We start from the raw sequence: 13,029 nt of genomic DNA, 5'->3' as shown, positions 1-13,029 counted from the left end.
GAGTCCCTGAAGGGGAAGGACAAGAGCTAGGTTTAGAGGATTTTCATCACTTACTTTTATGCATAACTTTGTAATACTCTTTCTGCAAGAAACTAGTGTCAAAGCTTGACTGCCTGCAAGACTTGATGGACAGAGATGACTGAAATAGGTCAATGAATGGCTGGTTAATGCTGAATTGACATTTGTAGAGTCTGGAAAACATGTTTTTCTGCACTTAAGTAAAAACAATGATAAAAAAGGTCTCGTCGTTAAAACCACAATGCAGCAGAAATAGAACTATCTCAGAAAAAAGGGGAACTTTAGGTATCTGGCAAGGGTTAAAAACAGGAACCATCTCTGAGGGGCTATGTGCGAAGCCATCATGAGGCTAGGAGCAAACAATAATGCAGTCTTAACCTTATAATGTTGGCTGAATTAGATCATGGCCTAATATGGCAAGACAGAGACCCCCCTCCCCACCCCCCAAGAGGGATAAAAAGAGGAGAATTTAGGACCACAGTGGCACACTTAGAGAGGAGTTAATGGAACATCGTTGGCAGACTTAGAAGAAGAAGATAGACTACGGTCAACAACACAGCAAGAGAAGAAAGAGAGAAGTCCATGCCCCGGCAAGCTCAGAAGCAAGAACCGGTGCTGAGTGCCGCTGCATACCTATTGCCGTTGTTAAGTATTAACTTTGTATATCAGGGTTAAACCTAATAAACTCTCTGACTTGATCACAGAACTTGAGTCTGTACTTTGTAGGTCTACCTTGATCAAGAATCCCAAGATGAGGCGGGTTGGGTATACTCTGTTTCACCTTTATTCAGGTAACATCTACCTGAAAACTTACACAAGTGCCAGACCAGAAGACAAAAGTGGTTCAGGACCTTCCTGCAATGGATGATCAATTCCCCAAGAATAGATGAGAGATTAAAACTGTGGATCGGAGGGAAAGGGCCAAGGCTGCAACATATGAGGATGGGCTCCAAGTGGAAATGCCTAGTGACTCTGACTAGAAAAGGGAGGGTGATGAGAAAATGACTGGACTCAGCTGCGAAAGTCACTCACAGGTGAATAGTTTCCACCAACTCTGTTGTACCTGAAGTAGGACAGTTTGATTGGGCACTGCACAGGGTGCTTTACTCTGCATCTACAACAACAGCAGCAACTTGCATTTATATAGCGCCTTCAACATAGTAAAACATCCCAAGGTGCTTCACAGGAGCGTTATCAAACACAATTTGACACAGAGCCACATAAGGATAGGTGACCCAAGGTTTGGTCAAAGAGGTAGGTTTTAAGGAACATCTTAAAGGAGGAGAGAGAGGTGGAGAGGTTTAGGGAGAGAATTCCTTGGCTTGGAGCCCAGGCAGCTGAAGCCACAGCCACCAATGGTGGAGCGATGAAAATCGGGGATTCACAAGAGGCCAGAACTGCAGGCATGCAGAGATCTTGGAATGTCGTAGGGTTGGAGAAGGTTACAGAGGTAGGGAGGGGCAAGGCCACTGTGGGATTTGAAAACAAGGTGTGTTGTGCCTGATATGGGAGTGCTGGATGGGATGAAATAGGAAAAGTTCCATTCCTCAAAACTAACATCCCTCACAAAAATCAAAGAAAAAGAACAAAGCCACAGTTAAGATTCACCCTGTGGCATGCCAGTAGTACAGGCCATTGAAAACAGAGGGAGCAATACAATATAATTGTGCAATGCTGTGAGTGGGAGATCCACTATATAAGAAGTTATGATTTTCAACAAGGTATCCCATTACTTGATGGAATTTCAAAAATTTACCGCTGGTGACCTAGGCTGGGATTTAATCTGCAATGCAAAATGCTTTGAATGAATACATCCTTTTGTTTCTGAACCGAATAATAACTGAACTTTCAGAGAAGTTTAGTGAAGGTTGTTCGGTCTACAGATATGTGCATTTTACAAGTAATAGGGAAAAGCTGCATTTGTTACACGAATACACATTCTCTGGTGGAGTTTCCAGATGCCCTTTTCAACAGGGACCACTGATCCAATGACATTGCTTGTAAAACAATTATATAGGATGCATTGTATATCTGTGTATAATAGATGGAGGGATGATGTGTTTGTGACGGTTCACTCCACCATTGGCAGCTGTGCCTTCAGCTACCTGAGTCCTAAGCTCCAGAATATCCTCCCTAAACCTTGTCGCCTCTCTACCTCTCTCTCCTCCTTTAAGACGATCCTTAAAACCTACCTCTTTGACAGAGCTATCAGTCGCTTATCCTAATATCTCCTGAAGTGTCTTGGTGTTTATTTTTGTTTAATTAATGCTCGTGTGAAGCTCCTCGGGACACTTTATTACATTAAAGGTGCGAGTCTGGTCTGCTAGTTGTAGTATGGTGCCCCAAGCACCTTAACCAAATGGGGTGTGTAACCTTACATGGCTCCATGTCAAGTTGTGATTGATGATGTTGCTGTGAAGGGCCTTGAAGCATTTTACTACATTAAAGGTGCTATATAAATGCAAGATGTTGCTCTGTCATAGACTGTGGCCTTGTTCTTTTCCTTTGACTTTCATGAGGGATGTTAGTTTGTGACACCTCTTTAACCAGTCAATACTCAGTGTATGGGATGTAGTGCTGAGCCACACAGAGCAGAAAGGCTGTTGTAAAATGCTCGTGTATGGATAGTGAGGAAGCGAGGCTGTGATATGCCTTTGTAGTTGACTAGCTTGCAGCCTGAGTATAGTCTGGAAGAATGGTTAATATGGTAAGGTACTGGGAGGCAATCAGTACCTGGTCAGTATCCCTGGGCAAGTCATTTATCTACCAAAGATAAACAAAATGTAGAAAGTTATTGTAGCTGTCTTTATTATTTTAAAAAAAAGCAGATTGTGATCTAGTTTATGGTTAGAATTTTTTTTTGAAAATTGTCATTATACGAATCTGAAATGTAACATGTTTAGTAATATCAATAAATTTGTTACCATGGCAATATGACGTCAGTGTAAGCAAAGGGGATGGCATTGACAGTCTAAAGATATAAAATACATGTCAACAATAATTGCTAAAGTATGTTCTGCCACACACCCAGTGATTGCTGTGAGAATGGTATTCTTACATTGCGTCTCAACTGAGTGACAGGCTGTGCTTGGGTTCTAGCTGATCCTGCACCGATGAGGCCCCTCTCTGTAACACAATAGAGCGATACAATGTGTGAAATTGGCTGTCAGCAGTTTAAGAGGTTCCCATGATGTAAATGTTGAATTGCCCAATATTGTTGCATCCTTAAACATGCTTTTATGCAGGATTGGGTGGTGTAGTGGGTTTGGTAATAATCGTTTAGCTCTGGGACTAGGTTCAAATCCAATCTAAACAGATGGGTTGAAAGGCTCCTGCATCTGTTGGCTGTAAAGGTTCTACGTGAAATCAGTTTAGGCAGCCTCCACCCAGTTTATCTGGTAATATAAAAAGCTGGTATCACTCAAAGTGACTGTGAAGCTGTCATGAAAACCCAACTGGTCCACTGTATTCTTAGGAAAGGAAACCTACTGCCCTTACCCAAGTTGGGCCTATATGTGACTCCAGTCCCACACCAACGTGGATTGACCCTTAACTGTCCTCTGAAATGACAGAGCAAACCACTCAGTTGTACAGGGCAACTGAGAATGAGGCAATAAATGCCGGCCGCTCAGCAACACCCATATCCCAAGAATGAATAAAGTAACTGTCTCTACTTTGACGCTTTTCATTTTAGGCACCTATTGTAAGTATGAGGCACAGTTAGCTGCAGAGTGAAGCTCCCTCGACATTCCTCAACAATGTGCTTTACCCAAACCTCACATTAGGCCACCATATTGCACTGATGCCCTTCCCATATGCTGTGGCCTCTCTATCTAATTTAAGTGCCAAATTAAGAACAGTTCAATGTTGTGGGCCCATATATAGCATTAGGAAGCTGAATTGAGATTATGGCCAGCACACATGGGAAACTATCCTCCCATCAGTGTGAATTGGATTCAAATCCAGGTCCCAGAGGTGAATGCCCAGTGCCTAAGATGTTGCGTTACCCATTTTAACCTGTTAACCCGGGGCTTAAATGGTTAACTTACGAAGACAGGTTGCATAAACTTGGCTCGTATTCCCTTCAGTCTAGAAGACTGAGGAGTGATCTGATCGAGGTGTTTAAAATATTAGAGGGATTCTATACGGCAGATAGAGAGAAACTATTTCCTCTGGTGGGGGAATCCAGAACAAGGGAGCATTATCTTAAAATTAGAGCCAGGCCATTCAGGGGTGAAATCAATAGCAGTTTTTCACACGAAGGATAGTGGAAATCTGGAACTCTCTCCCCCAAAAGGCTATGGATTCTGGGGGCCAAATGGAGCTTTCAACAATGAGATTGTTACATTTTTGTTTGGTAAGATAATCAAGGGATATGGAGCTTAGGCAACTTGAGGTAGAGATGAGCTACTGAATGGCGAAGAAGGCTGGATGGGCTGAATGGCCTACTCATGTTCCTATTTTAAATTGAAGATGCACAAAAATGTTTACCTTTTATGTGTGAGATTAGTATTTTTGTTTTGAGGTCATTTTAATCATTCCACCAGCATTTTGAGAGGTTCCTACACAATCCCTACCTCTTTCCCACCCAGATCCACTCTCCAGACGACGCCAATTAGGAGCAGAGCTGACGAATCCAGCTGCAGTTCACAAGCCCCTCGGAAAAACACGTCTCCATTGCTGTCTGGATAAAACAAGTTAGTCCCTTTATATTGCCCAATGCAGCTCATGTGAAAGCCGGATCACAATTCAGCACAAATTAGGGGTTGTCAACTCTGGTTCGATGCAGTCCTTTTCATCACATGACCTCCAATCACCCACTCCCATACTCCCACTATTGGTCGCCCAACACGTCCATCCTCACAGCACCCCACTTTCCCGTAGCCAATCAGAAAGCACGTAATATCTTTGTTATCTGATTGGATGGCTCTTGATAGTCAGTCAAATAAACTTTTTATCTCTACAAAATATTGATAACTAATAAACAAAATTGGTCAATGAAAATTTAAACATAAGCATGATTTTTTTTTAAATGCCCCAAGTCTGTTTCCCCCAGGTTTTTGCCCCCAACAGTATCCTGGAGATTTGTCTTTAATTCCTGGAGACTCCAGGGCAATCCTGGAATGTTGGCAACTCCTACCACATGGCCTGCCTCTCCTCCAGGCGTTTAAGTGACTTTCAACTAGTTGCATTTTTATCTGTAAATTAATCTCCACTAATTAATACTCTGCATGTTCTGTGAGATTAAACAATGCAATTTTTGCATTTGATGTCTAGCCCGTTGCTTTCAAATGTTTTTGTATCATTATTTTCTCATTATCCCAGCAGTCATTTTGCACTCTTCGCTGAGATTAATCATTATTAGGCCAGGTTACAAAAACTGCCAATAAATTAATTACATTTTGGCAGCACTACAGTAAAACGTTAGGCCTTGTAATCACTGTGGAGAGATTTGTGGTAATCAAATGTGTTAACCCTTAACCTGCTGATTTACCGGCACTGCATACAGTTTCGGCAACAGTAAATCAGAAAGATGTCAGGGCTCATACTTCTACCAGTGTGAGCTGCTTAACTCCCCCACTGTTTCTTCCCTCCTATAACAGCAACTTGCATTTATATAGCACATGCAGCCTTGTAAAATATCCCTTGGTGCTTCACAGGTATATAGTCAAACAGAATTTGATATGATCTGTAGACTTCTATAACCCAGATTTGGCATCATCCAACGACCTTAGTTTTTGGATTTATTTCATCACAATAGCTCAGTGAGTAGCAGTCCCACCCCTGAGTCAGAAACTTGTGGTTTCAATCCCACTCCAGGAACTTGAGCATAAAATCTAGGCTGACACACGCAGTGTGGTACCAAGGGAGTGCTGCGTTGTCGGAGGTGCCATCTTTCAAGTGAGATATTAAACTGAGGCCCCGCCTGCCCCCTCAGGTGGATGTAAAGGATCCCACAGCCACTGTTTCAAAGAGCAGGGGAGTTCTCCCCGGTGTCCTGGACAATATATATCCCTCAACCATCACTAAAAACAAGACTAACTGGTCATTATCACATTGCTGTTTGTGGGAGCTTGCTGTGTGCAAATTGGCTGCTGCGTTTCCAAAATTACAACAGTGATTATACTTTGAAAGGTATTTCATTGGCTGCAAAAATTTTTGAGATGTCCTGAGTTTAGGAAAGGTGCTATTTAAATGCAAGTCTTTCTTCGTCTTTTACTCTTCTGTGTCTTGGTGTACATGGGAACCTGCATCTAGGTTTCTTAATAATAGAATAGTACATTTCCTTCCCTTTTTTAGTTGATCAAAATTTGCTCAGTGCCTCAATGGGTAAGTATATTGCTCAGTGTATAACTGATGCAAACCAGTTCAATCCTTGCTCTGTGCTGGGGCTAGTTGTTCTCAGCCAGGTTTGGGTAACGGTGCTTCAGTTGGCCCCAGCACCATTGTACTAGAATGGGAACCAGCAGCCAGGGCTCCATTGCGCAATGATCTCCTGTGACCGCTGAGGGAAAATGGATGTCGTGTGCGAACAGGATCGGATTCAGATTTAGAACTGGTCTGATGAACAGTCATCCACTTGAAACATTAACTGTTTCTCTCTCCACAGATGCTGCAGGACCTGCTGACTATTTCCAGCATTTTCTGTTTTTGTTGTAATTATATAGCACCTTTCACGACCACTGGATATCCTAAAGCACTTTGCCGCCAATGAAGTACTTTTGAAATGTAGTCACTGTTGTAATGAGGAAACGTGGCAGCTAATTTGTGCACAGCAAGCTCCCATAAACAGCCATTAGACAATGACCAGATAATGTGTTTTCTTTATGATGTTGATTCAGGGCTACATACTGCCCATGATCTAGGGAAATCTCCCCTGCTCTTCTTCAAAAAAGTGCCGTGGGATCTTTTACACTCACCTGAGAGGACAGACAGGGCCTCCTTTTAATATCTTATCCGAAAGACAGCACCTCTGTCAGTGCAGCACTTCCTCAAACTATTCCTGACTCAGAGGTGAGTGTGCTACTAACTAAACCATGACTAACACAGACAAGAGCCTGCGATATTCACTACATACCTTGCACGTAACATGGCCACCCAAATGACACATTGGAAGACTGCCCAGCTTTAACCAATGCTACACCAGCAGTGTGACTGCTTCCGATGGTTATCCAGAAACACTTGCTGAAACTTGAGGGAAAATCTGTGGGCTTCAGGTGTTGGTAGGATCAGGTTGAACTGTGTTGCCCTCTCTCTGGTCAAGTGACTGACTGGCACTGACAGTCTTGGCCAACACATAAAGACTAGCCACTTAGGGCAAGTACAGGAAGGCTGGTGTCGCCCATGTAACTGCATTCCAGTGTAAGTCACCATCTTAGGAAAGGTAGGGAGAAAATTGGACAGAAGACTGGAAAATAAATTACATTAATGTCAAACCATAATGATTGGTGGCTGATGATTAAAGACAATGCTCTCACTAATAGCTTTCAACAGATGATGAATCAGATTGTAGAATGCATCCCCCTCCCTATTGCGAAGAACCCCTATTGCTCCACCATATTGAAGTAGAAGCTGATGATATTTATACTGCAGTTTATGACATAGACCCGGGACTTTCTAGAATGTATGTTTTCTCAGAAACCATTTCATTTTTCATGTTGAAAAATTTGATAAACTACATTAACAAAAACATTTCTTTTGTCACTGTGTCTCTGTGATTTACATCACGATGTGTTGTCTACATTATTGATGTTCATCAACCAAGGCATCGCAGGCATCTAAACGTTTATCTTTAGGGTGGGATTTTCATTTCAGGGTCCCAATCCTGATGCCAGGTTGAATTCTTTGGTCACCTGTCCTAGTATCTCCTTATCTGGCAAATTTTATCCAATCATGTTCCTGTAAAGCACCTTTGGAATGTTTTCACTACATTGAAGGGATGAAGGAAGTGGGGAATGCACATGAGGCAGAGTTCTCGAAGGGGTTTGGCTGGGAGGGTTTACACAGATAGGGGGGATGAGGCCTCTCAGAGAGATTTGAACATGTGAATGAGAACGTTAAAATCCAGGCGTTGGTGGACAGGTCTCACAAATGGAAAGCAGTAACCTTAGCCACATCAGAGAATTTTCTTCCAATCTTTGAAGGAAAGTTTGATCCTTGCATTGTTTGAAACTAGAAGAGTACAAAAGCTGAATCAGGAACCTTTTCCCCATTGTTGGGAGCTGAATGATATGTTGTGAAGGTTCCCTATATAGTTTCAGTTTCGTTCTACAGTGACCAACCAGGCTCCCGTGCCCTTGAAATATGGTAATGCCCCCAACTGATGGCAATAAGGTATCAACTCTTTGGGCAGATGCAGCAGCATCACCTCGCCATCTTACTGCCTTCCAGGCCTACGTGCGAGCCGCAATCATTAACAATCTACATTGTGTGGAGCACAAATCAATTCTAACCAAATTAGCTCGCATTGAAAGAAGTGTGGGGAATTTTCTTCAGGTCTCCAAACATGCACAATGTGGATCAGCTCAAGTTTGCAGAAGCAACAAAGGAAAACACTACAGGCCAACACACCCCAACGCCCGCCCCACGCCCCCACCCCCACCCCCAACCCCGACAGTGTGTGTTATGCCTATGAGGTCATTTTCAGTTTACATTTGGCTGGTTAGCTCTGCAGACTTGCTTACCCAATCCAAAGTGCCAGTAACAAGACATCGACTGTGGAATCAGGACGGCTCACAGTGCTTGACCCACAAGGATTCATCATTGTATGTCTCTGGGAAACGGGCCAATAATTACACAAATTATATGAGCCAACTATTTATTTTCAGTGACAACTTGATGTTCTTGTGAGGTGACTTTTCGTATTAGGGACACCAGTGTTGAGCAGGAGAATGTTTCAACAGCACAAGAACATTCCAGTGCTTGTAATAGGCCGCAGTCTTTCATTAGGGGAAATAGGCTTCTTTAAATTGCTTTGATTTGGAGTCACTCCAAGATGTCAATCAATTCTACCTCCAAAATAGAACATGTCAATTCCCTGCTAAACACAACACTCACTCAGAAGACATATTTCACCTGAGGGCATCATAACAGGCCTGACGAGGCAATGTATCTGTCGGTTACAATCCGGGGTTTTTTTTTCCAGCATGATGTAATAACAAAAACAGATACAAAGGGATGTAAAGCTAAGCGCAGCTGACAAAATGCAACTGTATCTGTCACTCCAATTATGTAATGTGTTCTTTCATTTTAAACTGTGCCCTGTATCCTACCTCAGTATCCCAGCAACAGAGGATCATCAAGGAGAGCAGGCTGCAGGCTGAAACCTAGGCCTTTCCCCATGTCTAGAACAGGGGGTAGAAGTTATCCTGCGTACGTGTGAATCCATCCCCTTTCCTTCCAATTTTCCATTCACTTTCTTGAGCCCATATGTACCTTTTCTGGCCTGCGGTAAATCAGTGAAGAGTGGAGGCTACATTGCCACTTGCCTCCATTCCATTGGGCCAATGTATTTCACCAATGAATTCTGAATGGAAAACCACCATTTCCTTTCTCTTCCCTTCCAGAGCATCTTTGGTATTGTCACTGACACAACAAATAGGTTCCATTTACTTCATTGAGAGGTTGTAGCCTTGGGCCAACCAATCAGCTGCCTGACTCTTGGGAAGACTGCTGACTGAGTAGCTTAGCTGTTATATCGTTTTTACATCAATGGCTCTGGAAGGAAGTTGAGTCAAAATGGTGGGTCTCTGTTGAAGCACATAGACGTTGTGGAGAGTATTTTGAAGAAAAAGTACTCCCCAGACAGGAGATTTATGGCCAAATGTGTGTATGATGGAGCCTGTGGAAGCCAAGGTAAAGCTAAAAGATGATGTTCTAACCAAGTTACAAAAATCTCAAGCTGTGGATAGTAACAGATCTTTGATTTAGGATTTATGCACCAATAAAATAACATTGCTAAAAATAGCCCTTCCCAAACCTCCAGTCCCACAGAATTGGAACAAGACAAACCAAAGAGTAAGGTTTTGAGGGCTAGATTGAGATTGCTCAAGAGCCATTGTTTGAGGGCCCCTGCTCTTTATTTTTCTTCCTCTTTAATATCTCCTCAGGTACTGTCCCCTCCCTTTCAAATCTGCCATCGTCTTAAAAGAAACACCCTTGGCCCTTATGTTCTTAAAAACTACAACCCCATCTCCAAACTCCTTTTCCTCTTCCTCTACAAAGTCCTTGAAGGTGTTGTCACCTCCAAAATCACTGCCCATCTTTCCATGTTTGAACCTGTCCAATCATGTTTCTGCCCTTGTCACAGCACTGAAGCAGCCCTAATCAATGTCACAAATTACTTCCTTTGTGACTGTGACTTTGATGCGCTCTCCCTATCCAATCAGAGGTGCAGATTTTCCTCCAATGGTTTTTCTTTCCAACCCTACACTGCTACTTCTGGAGTTCCTCAAGGATCTATCCTTGGTCCCCTCCTATTACGTTTTGCCCCTCAACAACATCATCTGAAGACATGCCGTCAGGTTCCACATGTACACTGACAACACCCAGCTCTACCTCACCACCACATCACTCGACCTCTCCACTGTTTCTGTGGAATCAGCCTCCTCCCATTCCATCAACAACTCAAATTTAAAATTCACATTCTTTATGCTCAAATCCCTCCATGGACTCACCCTTCCCGATCTCTGTAATCTCCTCCTGCCCTACAACCCAACAAGATCTCTGTGCTCCTCCAATTTTGACCTCTTGTGCACCCCTGATTTCCTTTGTCCCACCATTGGCAGCCATGCCTTCCATTACCTGGGCCCTAAGCTTTGGAATTCTCTTCCAAAACATCTCTGCCACTCTCTCTTCCTTAAAGTTGCTCTTTGAACCTAAACTGAGCATCGGTGAGCAGGTATTTGCTGAGTAAATGCTGCTTGGTAGCACTGTCAACGATACTTTGCTGATGATCATGAGTAGACCCATGGGGTGGTAATTGGTTGAATTTGATTTGCTCCACTTTTGGTGGACAGTACATACCTGGGCAATTTTCCACAATGTCGGGTAGATGCCAGTGTTGTAACTGTAATGGAACTGTCTGGCTAGGGCCACGGCTAGTTCTGGAGCACGAGTCATCAGCACTATAGCTTGGACTTTGTCAGGACCCATAGTCTTTGCTGTATCCAGTGCCTTTAGCTGTTTCTTGATATCACATCTGAAGACTGGCGTCTGTGATGCTGGGGACCTCAGGAGGAGGCTGAGATGGGTCATCCACTCGGCACTTCTGGCTGAAGATGGCTGCAAATGCATCATTCTTGTCCTTTGCACTATTGTGCTGGGTTCTGCTATCATTGAGGATGGGGATGTTTGCGGAGCCTCCTGCTCCAGTTAGTTATTTAGTTGTCCACCACCATTCATGACTGGATGTGGCAGGATTGCAGAGCTTTAATTTGATCTGTTGTTGGGTCGCTTGGCTCTGTCTATAGCATGCTGCTTCCTCTGTTTAGCATGCATGTAGTCCTGTGTTGTAGCTTCCCCATGTTGGCATCTTATTTTCAGGTATGCCTGGTGCTGTTCCTGGCATGCTCTTCTACATTCCTCTTTGAACCAGGTTTGGTCTCCAGGTTTGATGGTAATAGTAGAGTGAGGGATATGCCTGGTTGTTAGGTTACAGATTGTGGTTAAATACAATTCTGCTGCTGTTGATGGCCTACAGCATCTCATGGATGCCCAGTTGTGAGCTGCCTGATCTGTTACAAATCTATTCTATTTAGCACAATGGTAGAGACAGACAACATGATGGAGGGCATCCTCAGTATGAAGACGGGACTTTGTCTCCATAAGGACTGTACGGTGGTCACTCCGACTGTTGCGACCAGGTGAGAAAGGTGTCTAGGGGTCCCTCTCAGCCTTCATCTGGTCTTACCACAATATGATTTAATTTTAAACACCACCATGTTTTTAGCTCCCCCTTGGTGAATCCCGATTCCATGCTGTCCAATTATAAGGCAAATAAACCAGCACAAACATGTTTTCTTAGGTTTAAAGAAGAAATTTTGAAATTTATTAAACTTGAACTTGAACTCTAATTCGGTTAACGCCTACAGATACATAACGTGCCCCACGCTAGTATGCATATGCGATACACACATGCAAATAGAGACAGAAAAGAGCAGAAGAAAAATAAAGTGGAGAAGTTTGATGCAATATCTGAAGAGTTTTAGTTATGGTTCTTCAAGCTCACTGTAGAGTCCTTGATTGTAGATAGAACTTGCTTTTCGTTGGGGCCCAGTATTCTTCTTAAACCTTGTTTGCTATAGGAGACTTTTCTCTCTTGGGGTTCATGTGTTTTCAGTGGATTCAGAGACTTGTGAGAAAAAGATGGGAGCAGACAGGAGAGATCTTCTCAGTCCAGGAGAAAATAGTCTTTCGGAATTCAAACTCTCGGTGGCTAGTTCAAAAGAAAGCCCTGGAACAGCCAGTTAGTCATGTGACCAGCAGGTCTAACCAGTCCTGGCCCCTGTATATTGCATCACCCAGCTGGCCCTGGAATGCGCTTCCCCAGTCCCTCACTGTCCGGTGATCAACATCCATTGTGGGTTGAATGTATCAGGGAATGGTCCTTTGTCCTTCCAAATACTGTCTGTTAATATGGAAATGTCTTTTCCAGCCACGGCTGATCTGTTTAACAAGTCATTTCCTCACTCCAGCAACAGTTAAAAATCAATGATCATGACAAAATTAATGTGCCTCATTCTTGGCAGTTGGGGGGCTAGCAAGACGCCGACCAATACTGTCATGGACAGATGTTTGTAGATGTTTCCTACATAATTCATCTCTGGCCTCTTGAACATCACCCATTCTCTTTGCCCACCATTGGCTTTCCATCCTCTGGGCCCAAAGTTTTGGAATTCCCTCTCTAAACCTTTTGGTCCCTCAACTTCTCTCTTGCCTCTTTTAAGACCCTCCTAATGTCCCTTCTTTGGCTTGGTGTCAATCCTTGTTGAATTGCACTGTTGTGAAATG

This window comes from Heterodontus francisci, chromosome 38 (genome assembly GCF_036365525.1).
Source record: "Heterodontus francisci isolate sHetFra1 chromosome 38, sHetFra1.hap1, whole genome shotgun sequence".
In the NCBI taxonomy this organism is placed as follows: Eukaryota; Metazoa; Chordata; class Chondrichthyes; order Heterodontiformes; family Heterodontidae; genus Heterodontus; species Heterodontus francisci.
The sequence above is the reverse complement of the archived record's forward strand: the minus strand, read 5'-3'. Positions refer to the sequence as shown.